Source organism: Geotrypetes seraphini, chromosome 11, assembly GCF_902459505.1.
Source record: "Geotrypetes seraphini chromosome 11, aGeoSer1.1, whole genome shotgun sequence".
Lineage (NCBI taxonomy): Eukaryota > Metazoa > Chordata > Amphibia > Gymnophiona > Dermophiidae > Geotrypetes > Geotrypetes seraphini.
The window spans coordinates 34,521,626-34,543,127 of NC_047094.1; the positions used below are offsets into that span (position 1 = coordinate 34,521,626).

Sequence of the window (21,502 nt, forward strand, 5' to 3'; positions counted from 1 at the left end):
CACGCCTCCTCGTTCCCTGTCCTGAGACGCTGCTGCTAAATAGTTTGCAACCTATCCTTCTCTGTAATTGCTTTGTTTGCAGTCCAGGGTGTTTCTTTTTAGAACGGTATGATGGAGGGTTATAAATATATATATATATATATATATTTATAACCCTCCATATATATATATATATATATATATATATTCCCCCTTTTGGTTTGCAGTGAGGATATATTCAAGCAAGGGTCCTAGCTATTAATAATAATCATTCAAATGCCACGTGCTTTCCATTTCTTCCAGTTTCGCGATCTGCTGCCTAGGTCCGGATACCGCCCACAGGAGCCTCTTTAAAAGCGCCATCGGAGGGCAGGAACTGCCATCCTGAGGTTTGCACACCCTGGTCTCCCGAAACGTACCTGCCAGCTGCTCTCCGCCCCTCCTTTTCCAGCGCCATCTGATCGGGTCACTTAACGTGTTTCTGTGTGGTGGGGCGCAGGGGCTGGGGGGCCCTCTGCAGGAAGTGAGCGGAATTTCAGAATTCTTTTTCCTGACGTCTCCCGAATTTCTAGGAATGCCCCTTCCCTGTTACTATATTTGGAGGTGGCCTCTAGGAAAATGCTGCCTTTTTTTTTTTTTTCCTCAAACGATCTGGACTTCACGACACCTCCATGTGTAAATCCACTTTGGGGAGGAATCTTTGGCAGCTTTTAAAGGAACATCACGATCAAGCCGGTGGAGAAGCCACTTTTCTATGATTGAAGAAGTTGAGGGTGCTGTTTACTTTAAGAATGAGTGCTGCTGATTTTCAAGAAAATGCTTCGGGATCCTTTTTCTCTTTCTGCATTGGATATTTCCCCTGATCCGGCCTCCTGTCAGCTCTGTGGCGTGACCATGCTGAAGAAATGGGTTTGGGTTTGGGGGGGGGGGAACGCAGGGGTTCAGGATCGAGGCTCCTCAAGAACCTGACAAGACGAAACCCTCGGCACCGAGCCGAATCCCGCCCCTCCCTGACAGCTCAGTAAGTTTCTCTCGTTTGAACCCCCTCCCCCCCCCCTCTCTTGTGTGTGCGTGTCTTTATGCTCAGTCTGGGCCGGCGTGAGACGATCGCGGCGCTGGGGGAGAGAGTGCCACCCCGTTCTTCAGAGCAGGTGTGCAGGGGATGGGGGGGGGGTTGGATGGGCCGGACAGCAAAGCCGGGGGGGGGGGGGAGGGGGTGGCGTCGAGGCCGGTAGCCGGAGGAGGCTTTGCATTGCTCCACGGGGGAGCTGTGGTAGCGGGACACCAGGTGCCCGAGGCCGTGGTGCATATGGGTTGCTGCTGGAGGCGGACGGACAGACTGTCGTTCCCGCTACCTGCCGCTACCTCCCTAGAGATGCTTTGCTTCAGGGTTCGGCTTAATGACCACCTTCCACTGTCCACTCCCCCTTTTTAATTCGGCCACGTTTTTCGTTTTGAGAAGTGAGGCTTATAGCTAGTATTAGAAGTCTGTAAAAACTTGCAGGGATCTCAAAGTCCCTCCTTGAGGGCCGCAATCCAGTCGGGTTTTCAGGATTTCCCCAATGAATATGCATTGAAAGCAGTGCATGCACATAGATCTCATGCATATTCATTAGGGAAATCCTGAAAACCCGACTGGATTGCAGCCCTCAAGGAGGGACTTTGAGACCCCTGGTAAAAAGGATTGTTAGGACTTTTAAAAAAAAGAATATCTCACCAGCCTGATCCCAGGTAAACCTATTGAGCTAGTAATTTTCTGTGCTTTTCAGGGTTCGGCCACTGTAAACTCCCCCTTTTAATTCGGCCACATTTTTTTCTGTTTTGGGAAGTGAGGCTTATAGCTTGTGTTAGAAGTGTGTAAAGCAGGGGTCTCAAAGTCCCTCCTCGAGGGCCGGAATCCAGTCGGGTTTTCAGGATTTCCCCAATGAATATACATGAGATCTATGTGCATGTGCTGCTTTCGATGCATATTCATTGGGGAAATCCTGAAAACCCGACTGGATTGCGGCCTTCAAGGAGGGACTTTGAGACCTCTGGTGTAAAGCAAGGGTAGGGAACTCCGGTCCTCGAGAGCCCTATTCCAGTTGGGTTATCAGGATTTCCCCAATGAATATGCATTGAAAGCAGTGCATGCAAATAGAACTCCTGCATATTCACTGGGGAAATCCTGAAAACCTGACTGGAATAGGGCTCTCGAGGACCGGAGTTCCCTACCCCTGGTGTAAAGGATTGTTCGGACTTTAAAAAAGAAAGAAAGAAAAAAAAAAAAGAATATCTCGCCAGCCTGTAAACCTGGAACTGCGTAATTTATTTTAGACACAGTGATAAATAGGAACCTCATTCCAGCCGAAGATTTCACCCTAGCTATTTGCCTGAATGCACGAATTTAAATTTATAGTCTTATCATCGATAGATACATTATTTAAAATGAGTAAATTAAAGAAAATTAGACCGTTTTGAAGCCGATAGGAGGAGTAAATAGCTATAGACATGCATTCTGTCAAAACCTAGCAGGAAATTCTTGAAACATAATTCAGAAAGTCCTGAAAAGCGCTGACCATATTTCAGTTTTAGCTCCTGCTTTCAGGCCCCTCCCTATCAAAATTATGTGTATTAAAAACTTTCTAGATATGACATATCAACTGTTTTTTTTTATACAGCAGCAGAATTTTACGAATTCAGCTTGGATATTCTGCTTATGATACAAGTCCTAAAACATGTTACAATTCATCAATTATATGTCAAAAAAACCCCTCTCCAAATATTTAAATACAATAACAAAACCGTTATCATATCAGACTTTTGATCTAGGGCTGTAAAGCTCAGGGTAGTTTCTCATTTGTCAAGCCCATGACTTGGAATCCCTTGTTAAGTATGAATAGAAGTTAAAAATGATTTTGCTTTTGGTTTCCTAAACATCCCTAAAGAAATAACTCTTTCAGCAGTCTTCCTCTTTGCATTATTGCAGTTGCATTACTTTTCAGGTGGCCCAAAGACTTTTATATAATGATAGCACTGTGATAGATAGATTTCTTCTCGTGTAAGAGCTGTAATTATTGCTGATAAAAACCAATGTTGGGGCCTGTGGAATCTGACCAGCTGCAGTGAGGGCCCTTGTGCCCACAGGGTGTAAGGCCTCTTTTCTGTAAAAAAAATCTCTTTTACAAGGGTGGTTTGAAAAGTTTGGTAAAAAAAGAAGCAAGTTAAAACGACGTAGTCTCCATCCAGGGCTATGCACTTAGTCCAGCGAGTTTCCCGTTTTTTTCATAAGCCGTTTTTCCTATGATACGAAAAATCTGGAAACCCGCTGGATTAAGTCTATAGCCCTGGATGGAGACTACGATGTTTTAACTTACTTTTGTACCAAACTTTTCAAACCACCCTCCTCCATTTCCAGCTTCCAAAGACTATCCCCTCATTCTGTGCTCATGGAAGGAAAATCTTTGGAAAATGGGACTGAAAAATGAACAGTTTTTAAGATCGCACACTTTTATTAGGAGAGGGGTGGCTGAATTCGCATCCTACTGTCTGCTTTCCTTCCTGTGTAAATGTCATTCCCTAAGAAGTTTTGTGATTTTTTTTTTTTTTTTCAAAAGTAATTGGTGTGGCTGAAGTGATCTTGTTATAGAAATTCGCTTGAGATTGGTGGCACTGGGAAAGGAATTGTGCTTTCAAAATCAAATGCCACAGTCCTCCACGGGAAGCATTAAACTTTCTAAACTGTGTCTAAAATCCAAATAATGGGTTTGACATGTGTACATATTTCTCACAACAGGAAATAATTTGTAAAGCAGGGATTTAATTTATGTCTTCCTTTGATAGTTTAAAAAACATATATATATATATATATATATATATCTTATTTGGGTTCATCTATTGGAAATGTTGAAATCTGTTATTAAACAAAGTGGTGCTGGAAAATACCAGCTGGCAGTAAATTGAAGCAATCAGACATGTTAAAAGTCAAAACCAAACAACCAAAAACAGTCAAGATGTGGTGGTAATTCATATCCCAAGCGAAGGAACAGAATATGAATTGGGCCATTTTTTTTTTTTCTACTCTCCTGTTGCACTGCTGGGAACAAGAACAAAGAGAGAAAATCCCTCCCCCCCCCCCCTCCCCCAAGATGTTTCAATTCATTCAGCATGTTGTGGAAAATCATATTTTTAATGACTAATGATCCTCGGAAGGCTGTGGTTCCGGAGTCGGGATTTTGGGGGCGAGATGTGCTGATTTTTTTGTATCCAACTGGCCCGCAAAGTCCCGCTTCTGGTGGCCGCCTTGTTCTGCGCGAATGACAATGACTTTGCCCGGTGGGTCTCATCTGAACCAGTTGCAAAAGTACCGTACCACTGCTTCAGTATAATATATTAATGTTATCATTGTGTTTTAGCTTCAGTGTTATCAGGCACAGTGGCAACCATGTATTTAGCAAAATCGCTGGGACCAAAAAATATTTGCTGAAAAAGTCTTAAAAGCTCAGTAGGACACTTTCTGTGATGGCTCATGAGTTTGGTAAAGTCCATTGTCCATTTGTTGAAAGAAAGAAATCTCTCGTGATGATACATACGTTACAGCTCACGATATTTTGAAGTATTGAGATTCTGAGACAGCAAATAGTACATCTAAACTGCTTTTGCCTGTTTAAAGTGAACAAGTGAAGGGCAGATCACATAATCTAATAATCTTATACTGTAGAAGGATATGGCAATATATTTTTTTTTCTGTATGTATTCACAGTCTACGCAGAGCGGTTGCAAAATCTGAGGTCTGAAACGTAACACCTTTCCATACCTCTGAGACTGACTTTTTTTTTGCTATTGGCACAATACAGATTTCTGCCAGAGATGCAGAATGGGGAGAAAATACTTTCTCCATGCACTTTAAACACAGGCTCTTAATGGTCCGTGCTTTAGAACAGTCAGACATTATTAATTTAAAGAGAAGCCTGAATAAGCCACTGATGTCAAATGCAGATATTTCTTTTTTTTTTTTAAGTACAAAATGTTTAACTCGGCAAAACCTCAGCCAGTGATTGATATTGAGAATGGTGATCCGAGCACAAGCTTTTTACGAAATCAGATTAGGGGATATAAAGGAAGAACTTTGATGGCTATATGAAAAAGTTTGGTAAAAAGGCAAAATAAACAGTGTGGTCTTCATCGAGGACTATACATTTAGACCAGCCAGTTTCCAGGTTTTTTTCCGTATGTCGCAGTTTAATATTGGTGGCACTGGGTACGTCGTAAGTGTGGTCGATTTTTACGCAGGCTATTTTTTTCCCTACAATACGAAAAAAACTGGAAACTTGCAGGACTAAGTGTATAGCCCTCGATGAAGGCTACGTTGTTTAACTTGCTTTTTTTTAATCAAACTTTTCAAGTCACTCTCGTAAGATTTTAAAACAGGGCCTTATCCACAGAGGCTTATTGTTGCTGTTCCGTACCTATGGAAAAAGAATGGTTGGCGACTAAGGCCCTTTTTCTGTCATGATTACATTTGGCCTTGTACGTGTGTTTTATCTGTGCAATGACACTGGTGCACATTATGTCACCAGGTTTTACCAAAAAAAGTCCAAGTTTATCGGCTAAATCCATCAATATAGCAGGCGCTGGTACAACAGAGACAGAAAATATTGGAATATAAGAGTAGACATCATTTTATCCTCACAAATACAGTGGTACCTTGGTTTACGAGTGCACCGGTTTGCGAATGTTGTGCAAGACGGATCGCAGGGGGGAGGGTGCCGGATCGCAGGGGGGCCTTCGGAGGGGAGCAATGCTGGTTCTTGTGTGTGGGGGGGGGGATAGAGCAGCGCTGCTGGCCTCGGGGGGGTGGGAACGTATCAAAGCGAGTTTCCATTATTTCCTATGGGGAAACTCGCTTTGATATATGAGTATTTTGGTTTACGAGCATGCTTCTGGAACGAATTATGCTCGTAAACCAAGGTACCATTGTATTTCTGATTTGCACTGTTGTAGAACAACTTAGGAACATGGGGGAGGGGGCCTACTATATTTACTAACCTGAGTTAAGGGCTTTGAGTTACTCCTCCATAATTGAACAACCTCTGTATTAACCGCTGAGGCTGTTCAGACAGTGCCGATGAAAAGTTTTTAATGTGATGCAATTAATAGGGTTTCCATATGCATCCAGACAAAGGAGGATGGATTGAGACATCCGGGTTTTACTTCCATTGAAAGGAATGGAAGTAAAAGCCAGATGTCTCCCTCTGTCCTCCATTTTCTGGCGCCATATAGTAACCCTATATTGAACCCACCTCTAGAGGTGGCATTACATGTACCAAATGATCTGCCATAGTAGCCATCAACATGCCTCACCTATTCCATGTTGGGTGGTTAAACGAGAATTACTTCATGTTAACTGAGAAGGCATCCATGCTGGTAAATTAGAATATTTTAACAAAGCAAAGCAGTGTATTGATTATGGCCAAGCAGATGGCTCATATGTAGACATGATTTCCTATTGATTTGTACTAGGTATTGGTTAGGGCTAATGATTATCCCTCTCCCTTGTTGAAAGTTATCACCTTAGGGCAGGGGTGGGCAAACTTTTTGATTCGTGGGCCACAATGGGTTCTTAAATTTGACAGGGGGGCCGGACCAAGAGCATCTTTCTATCCCTCCATCCCTCCCATCCCCCTGTACAGCAGAACCCTTGCCCACTTTCTATCCTTCCCTCCCTCCCATCCCTCTTGCAGCAGAACCCTTGCTCAGCTTCCATCCTTCCCTCCCTCCCCTTGTGCAGCAGAACCCTTGAGCACCCTCCCAAGCCACACAGCCTAACTCCCGCTGACCTTCCATCCGAACCCCGCCGACTGCGAGCCCTATATACCTCCCTCCAGAGCACGATGGGCCGGCAGCACTCTAAACAGGGTGCTTCGTGGCCTTCTGTCGTCGGGGCCTTCCATGTGCAGCGTTACTGATGGACATCATCAGTGATACGGCAGAGGGAATTCCCCAATGAGAGAAGGCCGTGAATCAACCTGTTTAGAGTGCTGCCAGTCCGACACTTCTCTGGAGGGAGGTATGTAGGGCTCGCGGTCGGTGGGCCAGAATAAAAAACTAAACGGGCCAGCTATGGCCCATGGGCCGTAGTTTGCCTATGACCACCTTAGGATGTTGAAAGTGCTAAAGGCATATAGTTTTACACTAATGGGGTCATTTTAAAAGACATTTTTGTACTCATGTGGCCTGTGGCATGGCGAGGGTGAGATGCGACCAGGATGGTGGCACCCCTCCCCCATCTCCGCCCCCCTGCTCCTTCCCGATCCCCCCTGCCACACACGTACCCCCTTCCCTTCCCCCATACCTCTAATTGTTCACCGCCATGAGCAACAACTTCAACGTGCTCTTTGGGACCCCATCGGCTCTCTCTCTGATGTCACTTCCTGTGTGTGGGAGAGATGATGCCATCACAAGGAGCATGTTGAAGTTTTTGCTCATGGCGGTGAACAACTAGAGGAATGGGGGAAGGGAAGGGGACGTGCGTGTGGCAAGGGAAAGAGTGGGAAGAAGCGGGGGGGGTGGAGAGGAGATGGGGTGCTGGCACCCTCACCAATATGGCGCCTAGGGTAGACCGCCCCCCCCCTACTATGCCACTGTATGTGGCCTCTAATAAAATTCCAACTGCCATAAAGATCATACACATTGACTTGATCATACACATACTTTGCCTGTAGATGTGTATACCGCAATACACCATGCAGTTCGATGCAGTTAACATGGTTATCTAAAGACCGCGCATAAACGGTACAGGCTTCCAGGGAGCAGAATGTAATCGGCGTTAGAAACAATTACAGTTATAAATACAGGCTACGGAATACAGGTAGATAGCATTAGATACAATTAGAGTTATAGATACTCTGGGATTCGTTGCCAGAGAATGTGGTGAAATCAGTTAGCTTAGCGGGGTTTAAAAAAGGTTTGGATCATTTCCAAAATGGGAAGTCCACAGGTCATTATTGAGATGGCTTTGGGGAAATCCACTGCTTATTCCTAGGCTAAGCAGCATAAAATCTGTTGTACTACTTGGGATTTAAGCTAGGGACCTGGGACCTGGGTTGCCCACTGTTGGAAATAGGATGCTGGGCTTGATGAACCTTCGGTCTCTTGCAGTTCTTGTGTTCAGATAGCCCAGTGACGTCGATGCGATGATATCGTGTGCATATGTGACATCATCACATTGATGCAGGCGCCCTCTCGCCATGGCCCTGAGCCAACTATTACCGCCAGTGGGGGGGGAGGGGGCGCTGCAGAAGGAGAGGGGAGAAGAAGGAGTAAAGGCACCGATGAGGAGGAGTGGCAGAGGCGCTGGCTGACTGACTACAGGACATGCCGGCGCCTCTCCTCCTCGCCGGCACCTTGCGGCACACCTGCCATCGGCCGGGAGGCGCAGTTTGTGATCCACTAACCCCCTCTTTTACTAAGGTGCGGTTCATAGACAACGGCGCGAAAGACAAAGGCGCGCCCGGACAATTGAGCGCAGCGTGGAGGCGCGCACCGCTCAAAATTACTGTTTTTAGGGGCTCCGACAGGGGGTTTTGTTGGGGAACCCCCCCACACTTTACTTAATAGACATTGCGCCGGCGTTATGGGGGGGTTTGGGGGGTTGGAACCCTCCACATTTTACTGTAAACTTAACTTTTTCCCTAAAAACAGGGAAAAAGTGAAGTTTTCAGTAAAATGTGGAGGGTTACAACCCCCCAAACCCCCCACAACGCCCCCACAACGCGGCGCGATGTCTATTAAGTGGGGTTCCGCCCCCCCCCCCCCCCGTCGGAGCCCTAAAAACAGTAATTTTAAGCGGCGCGCGCCTCCGCACTGCGCTCAATTGTCTGGGCGCGCCTTTGTCCCGGCGCGCTTTTGACCTGACACCATAAGACTGGTACTCTCGTGTCTTCATAATATACATGTAGGAACTTGTTTGTAGATAATCGCATCGTTCCCTCTGACCTTAAGGATCTGATAGGGATAGTGTCATTGCTTGCGTCAAATACTGAGGAATATTATAGTGAATCACTTTAACGACCAATACAAGATTTTTAAAGACAATTCAAAATTTTACAGGCAACCAGTTATATGCAGATTTAAATAATCTAAGCACATTTGCACCTTCAGTGCAGGTGTGATTTTTTTTTTCCTCTTATGCTAGTAGTTAATAAAGACACATAGGCTAGATTCACTTACCTGGCGATCCAAGCCAATCCGTGGCCGATCTGTGCAGGCCCGATCCATTCACAAAACAATAAAATTAAAATGAGGGCGATCGGAGGAACGCCCCCTCCGACCGCACGGATCGCTAGGGTGCGATCCTGCCGCATGCACACACCATCTGCTTTCCCTCTAGATCAGGGGTCTCAAAGTCCCTCCTTGCGGGCCGCAATCCAGTCGGGTTTTCAGGATTTCCCCAATGAATATGCATTGAAGCAGTGCATGCACATAGATCTCATGCATATTCATTGGGGAAATCATGAAAACCCGACTGGATTGCGGCCCTGAAGGAGGGACTGTGAGACCTCTGCTCTAGATGGGCTGCACATGCGTTCGGTGTTTGTTTTTTGCTGGGGGGGGGGGGTTACTGGCCCCAACTCTCCTGCTCTGGAAGCATGGCAGCTGCAAAAGAACAGAATCAGTAACCTACATCCCCCAAACTACTGGCGATAAATTCTAGAGAGAGAAACAGCATTCCTTGCTTCTTCCCCCCGCCACCCACTTTTTAACATGTTATAGTAGCTCTGGTCCTTTCCTTTTGAAATCATAACTATAAATTAAGGCACATATCATCTGATCTGGAAAAGCTATCAAAACCTTTAGTAGTAGGATGTTTGGATTACAGAAACGGATTGATGTGCTTAATAAAAAGAAAAGAAATCAGCAATACAGATAAACAGTGGCATTTAAAAACAGGCAATTTTTGACTCTTCTGCTCTCTGCCGCCCTTCCCTGCAGGGCAGCCCCACTTTAAAACCACGGGCTCGCTCTGCGGGGAAGGGCAGCATAGAGCAAGAGAGTCGGGGTGGCAGGGATGGGCTGCAGGGCTGGGATTTCAGGCCCGAGGACAGTCGGTAAGGACATTTGCGACTGATCCCCAGCAGTCGCTTCTTGTGTTGATCGTCCAGCCCAGTCGGTTTAAAAAATGTCTTTAGTGAATCGCATCCCTGCCTATTTTGCATGCTGTTCCCCTCGTTTGCATGAACGGATCGGAATCGGATCGGCACAGAGGTAAGTGAATCGGGCCGGAGTAAAATCGGGTCGCTTAGTGAATCTAGCCCTTTGTGTCTTTATAAAGTAGCACTAATTCTCCCCCCCACACACACACACACATTCTACTAAACCTTGATAGCGGTTATTAGCGCAGGGAGCCGCGCTGAATGCTCCGCACTGCTCCCAACACTCATAGAAACTTCATTCAACACATTCAGCGCGGCTCCCTGCGCTAATAACCACTATCAAGGTTTAGCAAAAGAGGGGATTAAGTAGGTGCCCATCTATAAAATTATCCTTTTACCCCCTCACCTAAAATAAAGCTTTATTTGTGCACTTAAATTTGATCAAATTCTGCCATTTGCATGGGTAGATGACAATATTGTGACCGCTGTTCTGTAATTTTGTGATGCAGTGACTTAGCACATAAACGCAAGGGGAGTGTTCACTGGGAAGGCCATGGATGTGTCATAAGTATGGCCAACATTTAGCGAGCCGCTTACAGAATGCTCTAAGTTACATGTGTGGTGGCTGCTTGTAAGTGTTCTCATTTATGCCAGCCTTAGACTTAAACTAAACTAAACCTTAGGCTTATATACCGCATCTTCTCTGTAACAGTAGAGCTCGGCACGGTTTACAAAAAAAAAATTAAAAAAGATAACAAATACAATATGAATTTGGAATAGTATGGAAAGGAGCAGAATTTACAACTTTGAAAAGTTTTCAGATGTTTTTGAAATTGTTGGAAGGAGCCCAGATCGCGCAGTTGAACAGGAAAATGATTCCACAACTCAGTAATTTTGAAAAGTAGAGCCTTCCCTAAATTGCCAATGATGTAGAGCAGTGTTTTTCAACCTTTTTATACCTATGGACCAGCAGAAATAAAATAATTATTCTGTGGACCAGCGGTTGAATTATTCTGTGGACCGCCCATCTCTACCCAATCTCCACCCCAGACCCCGCCCCCATGATAGTACTAATTACACCTTGCACGTCCCGTGCCTCATCTGGAAGCCTTCCCTCTGACGTTGCAACGTCAGAGAGAAGGCTTCCGGTTCAGGCGCATGATGCCCGTAGGAGCCACTGCCCGTGGCTTTGTGCACTGAATCAGTTAGAAAGAGAACATAAGAAGTTGCCACCACTGGGTCAGACCATTGGTCCATCGCGCCCAGCGGTCCGCTCTCGCGGCGGCCCGTCAGGTCCATGACCTGTAATGTGGTTCCTGTCCGTTTCTGTAACCTACCTCTTCTTTTTTATCTGTAACCCTCAATCCCCTTTTCTTTTAGGAACTTGTCTAAACCTTCCTTGAAACCCTGCAATGTGCTCTGGGCTATCACAACCTCCGGAAGCGCGTTCCACGTGTCCACCACCCTCTGGGTAAAAAAGAACCTCCTAGCATTTGTTCTAAACCTGTCCCCTCTCAATTTTTCTGAGTGACCCCTTGTGTTAGTGGTTCCCCACAGTCTGAAAAATCTGTCCCTGTCCACTTTCTCTATGCCCCTCAGGATTTTGAAGGTTTCTATCATGTCTCCTCTAAGTCTCCGCTTTTCCAGGGAGAAGAGCCCCAGCATCTTCAACCTGTCAGCATACGAATAGTTTTCCATACCTTTTATCAATTTAGTTGCTCTCCTCTGGACCCCCCCTCGAGTACTGCCATGTCCTTCTTGAGGTATGGCGACCAGTATTGGACACAGTACTCCAGATGGGGGCGCACCATTGCACGATACAGCGGCATGAGGGAGCTGGCTCGAAGATAACGCCGCATCGATCGCACCGTGGACTGGCGGTTGAAGAACACTGTTTTGGGCCTGATGCACATGCTGGCCCTGTGGACCGGCAGGAAATTTCTGTGGACCGGCACTGGTCCGTGGACCGGTGGTTGAAGAACACTGATGTAGAGAACGCCTTTCGACGCAGGAAAGGGCAATTTAAATTTTTGAGTCGATCTAGTAATGTCAGATCTTACAGAATTCCAAGACAGGGGAATTAAAGGAGGAAGGATGCCATGCAAGATCTTAAATGTTAAGCAGGCACATTTAAAATAAACCCTGGAAATTATTGGAAGCCAATGAAGTTTTTGCAAAAGTGGAGAGACGTGATCAAATTTACTTTTCTCAAAGATCAGCCTAGCATAAATTTGTGTGTCCAGAACTGCAGATCACGAAGATAGGGTCTCTTTACATCACAAGAATTTATCAAAAAAACCCACCTAGGGGCTGCATCAGGGGTTAATACCGAAACATACATCCTCTTTTACTAAGGTGTGCTAACCGATTAGCGCGCGCTAATCAAATTAGTGTGCGCTAAACGCTAACACGTCCGTAGACTAACATGCACGCGTAAGCGTTTAGCATGCACTAAATCGATTAGCGCACCATAGTTTTAATAGTATAAGAATTGAAAAACATCAGTACTGAAAAACTTGGAAAAACATAAGTTAAAATACTACATAATAAACATAAATATCAATAATTATAATACATTAATAGATAACTTAAATAAATCAATTTAAAAAATAATTAAAACACACGCATATACTGATGAGTATTCCAGAATTAATAGGACATATATATAGCTCAAGGACATGCTATATCTAATCTAATCCACTATTTATTAATCAGACTATATCAATAAAAGGTTCAAGGTGATTTACATTCAAAGAGGCCAGGAAAATACTAAATCAATCAATAACAAAAATATCATCATAATGTGAATATTACAAGAAGTCATATAAAAAAACTTTTAAAATTTATACGAAACCTTAAGTAACTGATATCTGTCCCAATGTAAACAGGTAGATAATTCCAAATTGTAATGGCAGCGTAAGCAAAAGAGGAGATGAGCTGTCGCTTATACCGTACTCCTCTAATCTGTGGAAAATGTAGCAATGAAGTACCACATAATCTGATGGGAGACTATGGGCTCCTTTTACTAAGGTGCGCGCTGAAGATTAGCGAGCGCTCACCCCCACGCTACGCGGAAAATACTAACGCCAGCTCTATGGAGGCATTAGCATGTAGTGCGCGCGCTAAAACCGCTAGCACTAGAGCCCCATAGGTAACCCTTTAGAAAACTGAGGCCCTCTTTTACTAAGCCTCAGTAGAGGATTCTACCGCAGCCCGGAGCACTAAGGGGCAAATTCTATAAGAAGCGCCCAAAAGTTAGGCGCTGAATAAGGCACCGCTCGGCGCGATTCAAATACAATTGGGTGCTGTTTAGTGAATCACGCTGAGCGGCACCTATTTTGGAGGCGCCCAAGAGATAGGCCGGCTCTAGGCACAACTAAAAGCGAGGCGTCCATGCGAGCGCTTAAGCGCGCATAAGAGCAGCGATTCTGCAACAAGGCGCCTCACACGACGCCATGCCCTAACATGCATAGTGCCTAGTTTTTTTTTGAAGGCCGCCTGAATTTTTAGAGGCTCCTTGTTTCAGAATCGCTCCTTCTTGATAGGCGCCTAAGTTTCGATTAGTGCTGTTTAAAAAGCTTAATTGGTTTTGTTATTCAATTTAGATAGGCGCCTGTCTAGGTGGGCACCTCCAAAATAGGTGCCCAATATTAGGCGCTGGTTACAGAATTTGGGCCTCAAAGCTTCGGTACTGCTCTGATGCTCATAGGAATTCTATTTAGCGCTCCAGGCCTCGGTAGAAACCTCTACCATGGGTTAGTAAGAGAGAGAGGGGGGGTAGGTTAGAAATCTATTCTGATTTTAACATGATATTGCCCCCCCCCTTTTTTTTACAAAACTGTGAAAACAATTTTTGGCACCTCCACGCTGCTCCCGATGCTCATAGAGTTCCTATGAGCGTCGGGAGCAGCGCGGAGCATTCAGCACGTTTAAAAACTGCTTTTGTGGTTTTGTAAAAGGGGGAGGGGGGGGGTGTAAGGATATCCTGTCTAGCAAATGTCGATGTGACCCAACTGGAATTCAACTCTGGAGAATGTGGCGGGTTATAACACCGCGTATAACATAGCATGCATATTAAGAATGAGCAAATAGTACACTGCCTTATATACCCCCTCTTTCACAAAGGTGCGCGCGCTAGACACACGCGCTAAATGCTAACACGTGCGTGTTATCCGATGGATGCGTTAGTGGTTAGTGCACGCGTCGATTTAGCGCACGTTAAATCCGCGCCAAAACGCTTAGCGCAGCCTTTGTAAAAGAGGGCCATAGTGTACAATGCAGATCATGAACCGAGTCAAATTTGTGCACTTAGATTTAGGCGTGATAACGCTGGTAACTCTATAAGAACACTTACCCCCCTCCTGTACAAAGCCGCGCTAGCGTTTTTAGCGCTGGTAACAGCTCCGATGCTCATAGACTTCCTTTGAGCATCCGAGCTGTTACCACAGCGTCCGGCGCTAAAAACACTAACGGGGCTTTGTAAAGGAGGGGGGTTAGTACCTTTAGAAACAGTTACACGAGTATTATCATAGAATAGGCTCACTAGCTGAGCAAATGTGGGACCAGCGCCTTGTTTTATAATCGCTTCCACAGAGCATGGAAGGACACCCTTGGTAACTGGCTAGAAGGGTTCTCAACCGGTATCTACAGTGATATGAATCAATCTGCATTCGTTGACTCTATCATATACTATTCTTTGTAGGTGTCCCGAGGACTTGGTTTGAGAACCCTTGGTTAAAATGACTCCACCGCCCCACCCCCACCGCACTCTACAAGGGGGGTGCTGAAAAGTTCTCAGCCCAATCAAGAAGAGAATCGGATATGGTTCAATCGGTGTCAGGTCAAAAGCGCGCCGGGACAAAGGCGTGCGCAGACAATTGAGCACAGCGCGGAGGTGCGCGCAGAAGAAAATTACTGTTTTTACGGCTCCGACGGGGGGGGATGTGGGGGGAACCCCCCCACTTTACTTAATAGAGATCGCGCCGCATTGTGGGGGGTTGTAACCCCCCCATTTTACTGAAAACTTAACTTTTTTCCCTGTTTTTAGGGAAAAAGTTAAGTTTACAGTAAAATGTGGAGGGTTACAACCCCTCACACCCCCCACAACGCCGGCGCGATATCTATTAAGTAAACTGGGGGGGCTCCCCAACAAAAACCCCTGTCGGAGCCCCTAAAAACTGTAATTTTCTTCGGCACGCGCCTCCGTCATGCACTCAGTTGTCGGCGCGCGCCTTTATCTTTCGCCGAGTTGTCTATGAACCAGTTCAATCAGTGTTCTGAAACGGTGTCAAAAACAGAGAATTTCGTTTCTGCAAATTGGCACGTACCGAAATACAGATAAACATTCTTTTCAGCTACAGTGGCAAAATAATCTTTTTTATTTGGGAAGTTGGTTGGTTGGGCTGAGAACTTCTCAGCACCCCCCCCCCCCCCCAATATAAGCCTCAATTTTCATAGTGTTCTTTCTATTCAGAACCTTTTGGAAACATATTTTGAGGGCTCAGGAGATTAGGAAAACAATCTTGACAGTATTTGAATCCTTTCCAATGTAATCGACAAATTGTATGCTGATACTTTTATGTGGGGCAAAGAGACATATATTATCTGAGAAAGGGCCCTTCTCGTTAGAATATCTTACAACTTAATTCCGGACCCCTTTTATCAAACTGCATTAGGGTTTGTTTTTTTAAATCACAGGTCACTGGGGGAAAAGCTCCGACGCTCGTAGATTTCCTATGGCTCACGATACAAAAACCAAACAAACCCTAATACAGCTTCATAAAAGGGGGCCTGAATTTGCTTGGTACTGCTTTGTTTTATATCCATATCTCTATTTACCTTTATCTATTATTAGATATAATTATACCAGGGAGTGCGAAAAAGTTCTCCGCCCTACCAAGAAGGGAATGATGAGGACATGGTTCAGTCAATGATCTGAAACAATGTCAAAAACAAGAGAATTTCGTTTCTGCAAATTGGCACTCTTTTCAGCTATAGTGACCAAATTATGCTCAGAGTTTAGGAAGTTGGTTGCTGGGGCTGAGAACTCCCTTCTAGACATAAATTCCTAGTGGTATGAATGCCTGGGCCTTAAATACATTTCCCTCGAGTTATGGAACCTGATTTGGGGCATTCATTGTAAGGCTGGACGCGGTGCTGGAAGGTCGTGGGGGTGATATTCTAACTGGCACAGAAGGAAAAAAACCTCTGACATAAGCATTTCTCCAGGTTGTAACAGAGTTAAAAGTTCTTTTGGTTTAAAACAGTGGTCTCAAACTCAAACCCTTTGCAGGGCCACATTTTGGATTTGGCGGTACTTGGAGGGCCGCAGAAAAAAATAGTTAATGTCTTATTAAAGAAATGACAATTTTGCATGAGGTAAAACTCTTTATAGTTTACAATTCTTTCCTTTTGGCTAAGTTTTAATAATAATATTGTAATTTATAGCTAAAGAGATATATATGATCAAGAAACTGTTTTATTTTACTTTTGTGATTATGATAAACATACCGAGGGCCTCAAAATAGTATCTGGCGGGCCGCATGTGGCCCCCGGGCCGCGAGTTTGAGATCACTGGTTTAAAAGTAGCACTTGACTAGTGCACTGCTTAATGAAGACCCCTTTTAGACCGTATCAAGCAAGATGAATAGAAAACAGTGCAGTAAATAGCTTTTCCCAATTGCTTGAAAACTGTCAGCTTCGACATGGCTTGAATTTCATTAGCACTTTTCCTCTACAGCATTTAATTTAGCAAGGCCGTGGTGTCGCTTTGAAGCTTGTTTTTTGTTTCACCTAAAAAGCCGAAGACGTTTGAATTTTCAGGCCTGCCCTGCCAGGGGCTGGAGCAGGGGTATCCAACCTTTTGGTTTCCCTGGGCCGCATTGGCCCAAAAAAATGTTTCTGGAGCTGCACAAACGCGCAAACGCTACAGCAAAACAGAGGAGGGAGCCGGCAAGACGGTAAACACCCGGGGGCATTGCCCTCGACCGGGGCCGCACAAAATACTTCACAGGGCCGCAGGTTGGACACCCCAGGGCTAGAGAGAAATGCCTCATTGCTTCTCAGTGAGAAACGAGAAAACTCTCTGACTATGTCACACTATTCTTAGGGACCTTCGACGTCAGTTTCAACCGATTTTCAAACAGAAAGTCCCGGATTTTCCAGTGTTTTATTTTATTTAAATTTTTATAAATATACATTCATACAGTATGTATACAGGAAAGAGAGATTTAACATATTAATTAAAAAGAAGAAGAAAAAAAACTAAACAAATTCCATTACAATATCAATCATCTCTCAAATGAAAGTCCACATTATTGGAAAAGCAATTCACAATCATCTCTATTTTTCAGTGTTTTAGGTAAGAGGGCTGCTGACTGGGGGGCAGCATAATACCCATAATTTTGCAACAATTAACATGACTCAGGGCAGAACTGGCGCCCTATTACAGGGGGGTTAGAGACCAGTAAGGAATCTGGAGGGGCTAGGAGTGGTGTGAGGGCAGAGGAAGAGGGCACAAGCAAGACGGATGCTTTTTATTTTTATTCTGCTGGCTTCTAGCCACCAAAACCAACATTGATATTTTCAAGCTGCCAAAAATAATGACTCATTTATCTCCCGTTTTTTGTTCTTATAACGAACATGGATGGATGTCTGGACATAATAAAAGCTGAAAATGAAAGTTTCTAGATATCTGCGTAAAGAATCATTAATTCTGTTTTTGCAAGTCGAAACCGAAAGTTATAGCTTTTGCGTGGAAATTTCAGCCGTTCTGCCACAGAGCCTCTGGGATCAGAATCACGCTGAATCTGATAAAGGGGTGCTGGGGGGGAGGGACTAATGGACAGCTGATTGGCAAAGCTCTCCTGCCAGTCCTAAACTAAGCCCAAGCGTTTAAGAAACGTAGAAGCAGTTTATCTGCCATCCATGAATGCTGAAATGCGAAAAACGGAGACACATTCGTGCGTAACCTAACGGTGATCATTTCAAATGTTTTTACGGTGCTGAAAGTTTAACCCTCCCCCCCTTTTACAAAACCGCCAATGCGTGTGTTGTTGTTTTTTAGCGTAGGCCGGCGCGCTGCTGTGGGGAGCAGCGCGGAGCGTTCAGCGCGCTGGCCTGCGCTAAAAACCGCTATCGCGGTTTTGTAAAAGCGAGGGGAAGGGGTTGTAAATGTCGGCAGTTTTCCAATGCAGTGAAGGCTCTTTACCCGTTCTTGTTCCGTGACAACTTTTATTCTGGGTACGTTTTGGAAAATCACGTGGAAGACTGGAAACTGTTCTGGAAAGTTTCTTTTTGGGCCTCGGCTTTAGGTTGTGCCAGAGACGAGATGGTTAAGGCTCTTGCCGTACTGACACTTCATTTCTTACAGAAGAAAATAAAACGTAATACATGGCCTGTGGCAACCTGATTCCACAGTTGGCTTGGCAAGGCCAGGCAGGCAGGTAAAATGATATATAGAATAATTTCTATTAGGTCCAAGGAAGATTAATATTTATTTATTTACGTTTGCTGTTGCTGCTGAAATGCTGTATTTGAGAAAGACAGTTAACCTCCAAACATCTATCATTGGAACAATATTACAGGTTTGCTGATTCATTTCTACTGTGTTCTAGTGTTTCTCAACCCAGTCCTGGAGTACGCCCTTGCCAGTCAGGTTTTCAGGATATCCGCATTGAATATGCGTGAAAGAAAGTGTGGCACAGTGGTTAAAGCTACAGCCTCAGCACCCTGGGGTTGTGGGTTCAATCCCACGCTGCTCCTTTTGACCCTGTGCAAGTCACTTAATTCCCCCCCCCCCCATTGCCCCAGGTACATTAGGTAGATTGTGAGCCTGCCGGGACAGAGAGGGAAAACTGCTTGAGTACCTGAATAAATTCATGTAAACCGTTCTGAGCTCCCCTGAGAGAATGGTATAGAAAACTGAATAAATAAATAGTGTGAAAAGTTTCAGCCTCTGATAACCAGACTGCTATTGTGACATCACAATGCCTAAGAGCCAACCTCATCAGTGATGTCACAATGGCTTGTTTGTCCTGTACTGGTCTCACTTTTGCTACATGTTGATTTCTAGAGTGGTGCAGTGGTTAGAGCTGCAGCTTCAATCCCACGCTGCTCCTTGTGACCCTGGGCAAGTCACTTAATCCCCCCTTTGCCCCAGGTACATTAGATAGATTGTAAGCCCACCAGGACAGACAGGGAAAAATGCTTGAGTACCTGAATAATCTCATGTAAACCGTTCTGAGCTCTCCTGGGAAAACGGTATAGAAAACAACTAACTAAATAAATAAGATATAACGGAGGCAGTGTATGCAAATCAAGATTATCCATATTCATTGTGGAAATCCTGAAAACCTGACTAGCAAGGGAGTACTCCAGGACTGGGTCGAGAAACACGGTTCTAGGCTAAAGAGGTTAAGTCGGGGGATTTACATTTTCAGGTAAGACATCTGACTTTTACTTCTACAACTAAGGGGGTCTTTTACTAAGGCGCGCTAGCCGACTTAGCGTGCGCTAAATGCCAACGCATCCATAGAATATAATGGGCGCGTTAGCATTTAGCGCGCGCTAAATTGGCTAGCGTGCCTTGGTAAAAGATCCCATAAATGCAGTATTTATATAGTCTGCAAAGTGACATTGATGCACATTATGCCACCAGGGGGTTAAAAAAGCCCAGCTTATCAGCTACATTCAGCGTCGCAGCACATGATTTACAAAGATGGATAGGCAATTGGCTGGAGAACAGAAGGCAGAGAGTGGGCATAAATGGGAAGTTCTCAGACTGGGAGAAAGTGACTAGCGGTGTGCCCCGGGGCTCGGTACTGGGGCCCATCTTATTTAATATTTTCATCAGTGGCCTAGAAGAAGGAACATCCAGCGAGATCATCAGGTTTGCAGACAACACAGTTCGCAGAAGGATAGCGAGGAACTCCAGAGCGACTTGTGTCCGTTAGAGAAATGGGCGGAGAAATGGCAGATGAAGTTTAATGTGGAAAAGTGCATTTAGGCAGAAAGAACAAGGAACACGAGTATATAATGTCAGGTGCGACTCTGAGTAAAAACGAACAGGAAAAGGAGCTGGGCGTACTGATTGACAGGACCCTGAAACCGTCGGCACAATGCACGGTGGCAATGAAAGCGAATAGAATGTTAGGCATGATAAAGAAGGGAATCACTAGTAGAGCGGAGAAAGTTATAATGCCGCTATATAGAGAAATGGTCAGACCACATTTGGAATACTGTGTCGAACATTGGTCTCCCAACCTAAGGAAGGATATAAAACTGCTGGACAGGATGCAGAGATGAGCAACGAAGCTAGTAAAAGGTATGGAGAACTTGGAATGCGAGGAACGACTTAAAAGACTGGGATTGTTCTCCCTTGAGAAGAGGAGACTGCGAGGGGATATGATCGAGACCTTCAAATTAATAAAAGGAATCGACAAAATAGAGCAGGAAAAAAATTATTCGCAATGTCCAATGTGACACAGACAAGAGGACATGGACTGAAGCTAAGGGGGGGGACAAGTCCAGGACAAATATCAGGAAGTTCTGCTTCACGCAGCGAGTGGTGGACAACTGGAATGCTCTCCCAGAGGAGGTTATTGCGGAATCCACCGTTCTAGGATTTAAAAGCAAACTAGATGCACATCTCCTTACGAGAGGCATAGAGGGATATGGGTGACTTAATTTATGCAACGTGCACACCTGGCAGGGCCTCTGCATATGCGGTTCGCCGGACTTGATGAACCATGAGTCTGATCCGGTGATGGCAGTTCTTATGCTTGCAAAACAGAGACAAAAAATATTGGAATATAAAAATAGATAAATGTATCTTCACAGATGTGGAGACAGTTTGTATTTGCCTTTCCTCTGAAGTGCAAATCATAGAACACCATAGAAACATAGGGCCTAGGGATAGACTGTCATTTGCATTGCCATGGGAAATGTCAAATGCAAATATCCCATGTAAAAACTGAAAAATGAGCATAAAAGCAACACAACAATTCCTGATTTTTCTATTGACCAATAATATTGACCAGTAATATTGGTCAAAAGAATGCACACTATTCCTGATGCACATGTGAGCCGTCTCGCAAATGTGAAGCACTGCATATGCGTGAATAATGCATATAAACGTATGTGCTTGTGGAAAGAGAGCGCCCTTTTTCAAAAGTGAGCATACATTGAAACAAACATTTACAGAGATGGCAGAGGAAATGACACAGCGTGAAAAGCTTCTGGCGCGCCATCCCTCGTGTGCACAGAGCCGTAGAGACACACAGAGTTTACAGTCCAAATGACGGATAAACATTGAAAAAAAGACAGAGAACACGGTTTGCTTTTCTGGATCTAGGATCTTTGCTCTCTCTTGGTTTTAGAGGTTGTGAGAG

General features: G+C 44.8%; 1 long non-coding RNA gene across 2 annotated transcripts in view; it reads left to right on the forward strand.

Moving 5' to 3' along the window:
• The first annotated feature begins 250 nt into the window (after positions 1-250).
• Positions 251-21,502, forward strand: part of LOC117369049 — a 39,092-nt gene continuing 17,840 nt past the window's right edge. The window contains exon 1 of one of the 2 annotated variants that reach the window (XR_004541074.1): positions 251-1,000. This is a non-coding gene — a long non-coding RNA (uncharacterized LOC117369049). The other variant, XR_004541073.1, reaches the window with a different exon arrangement.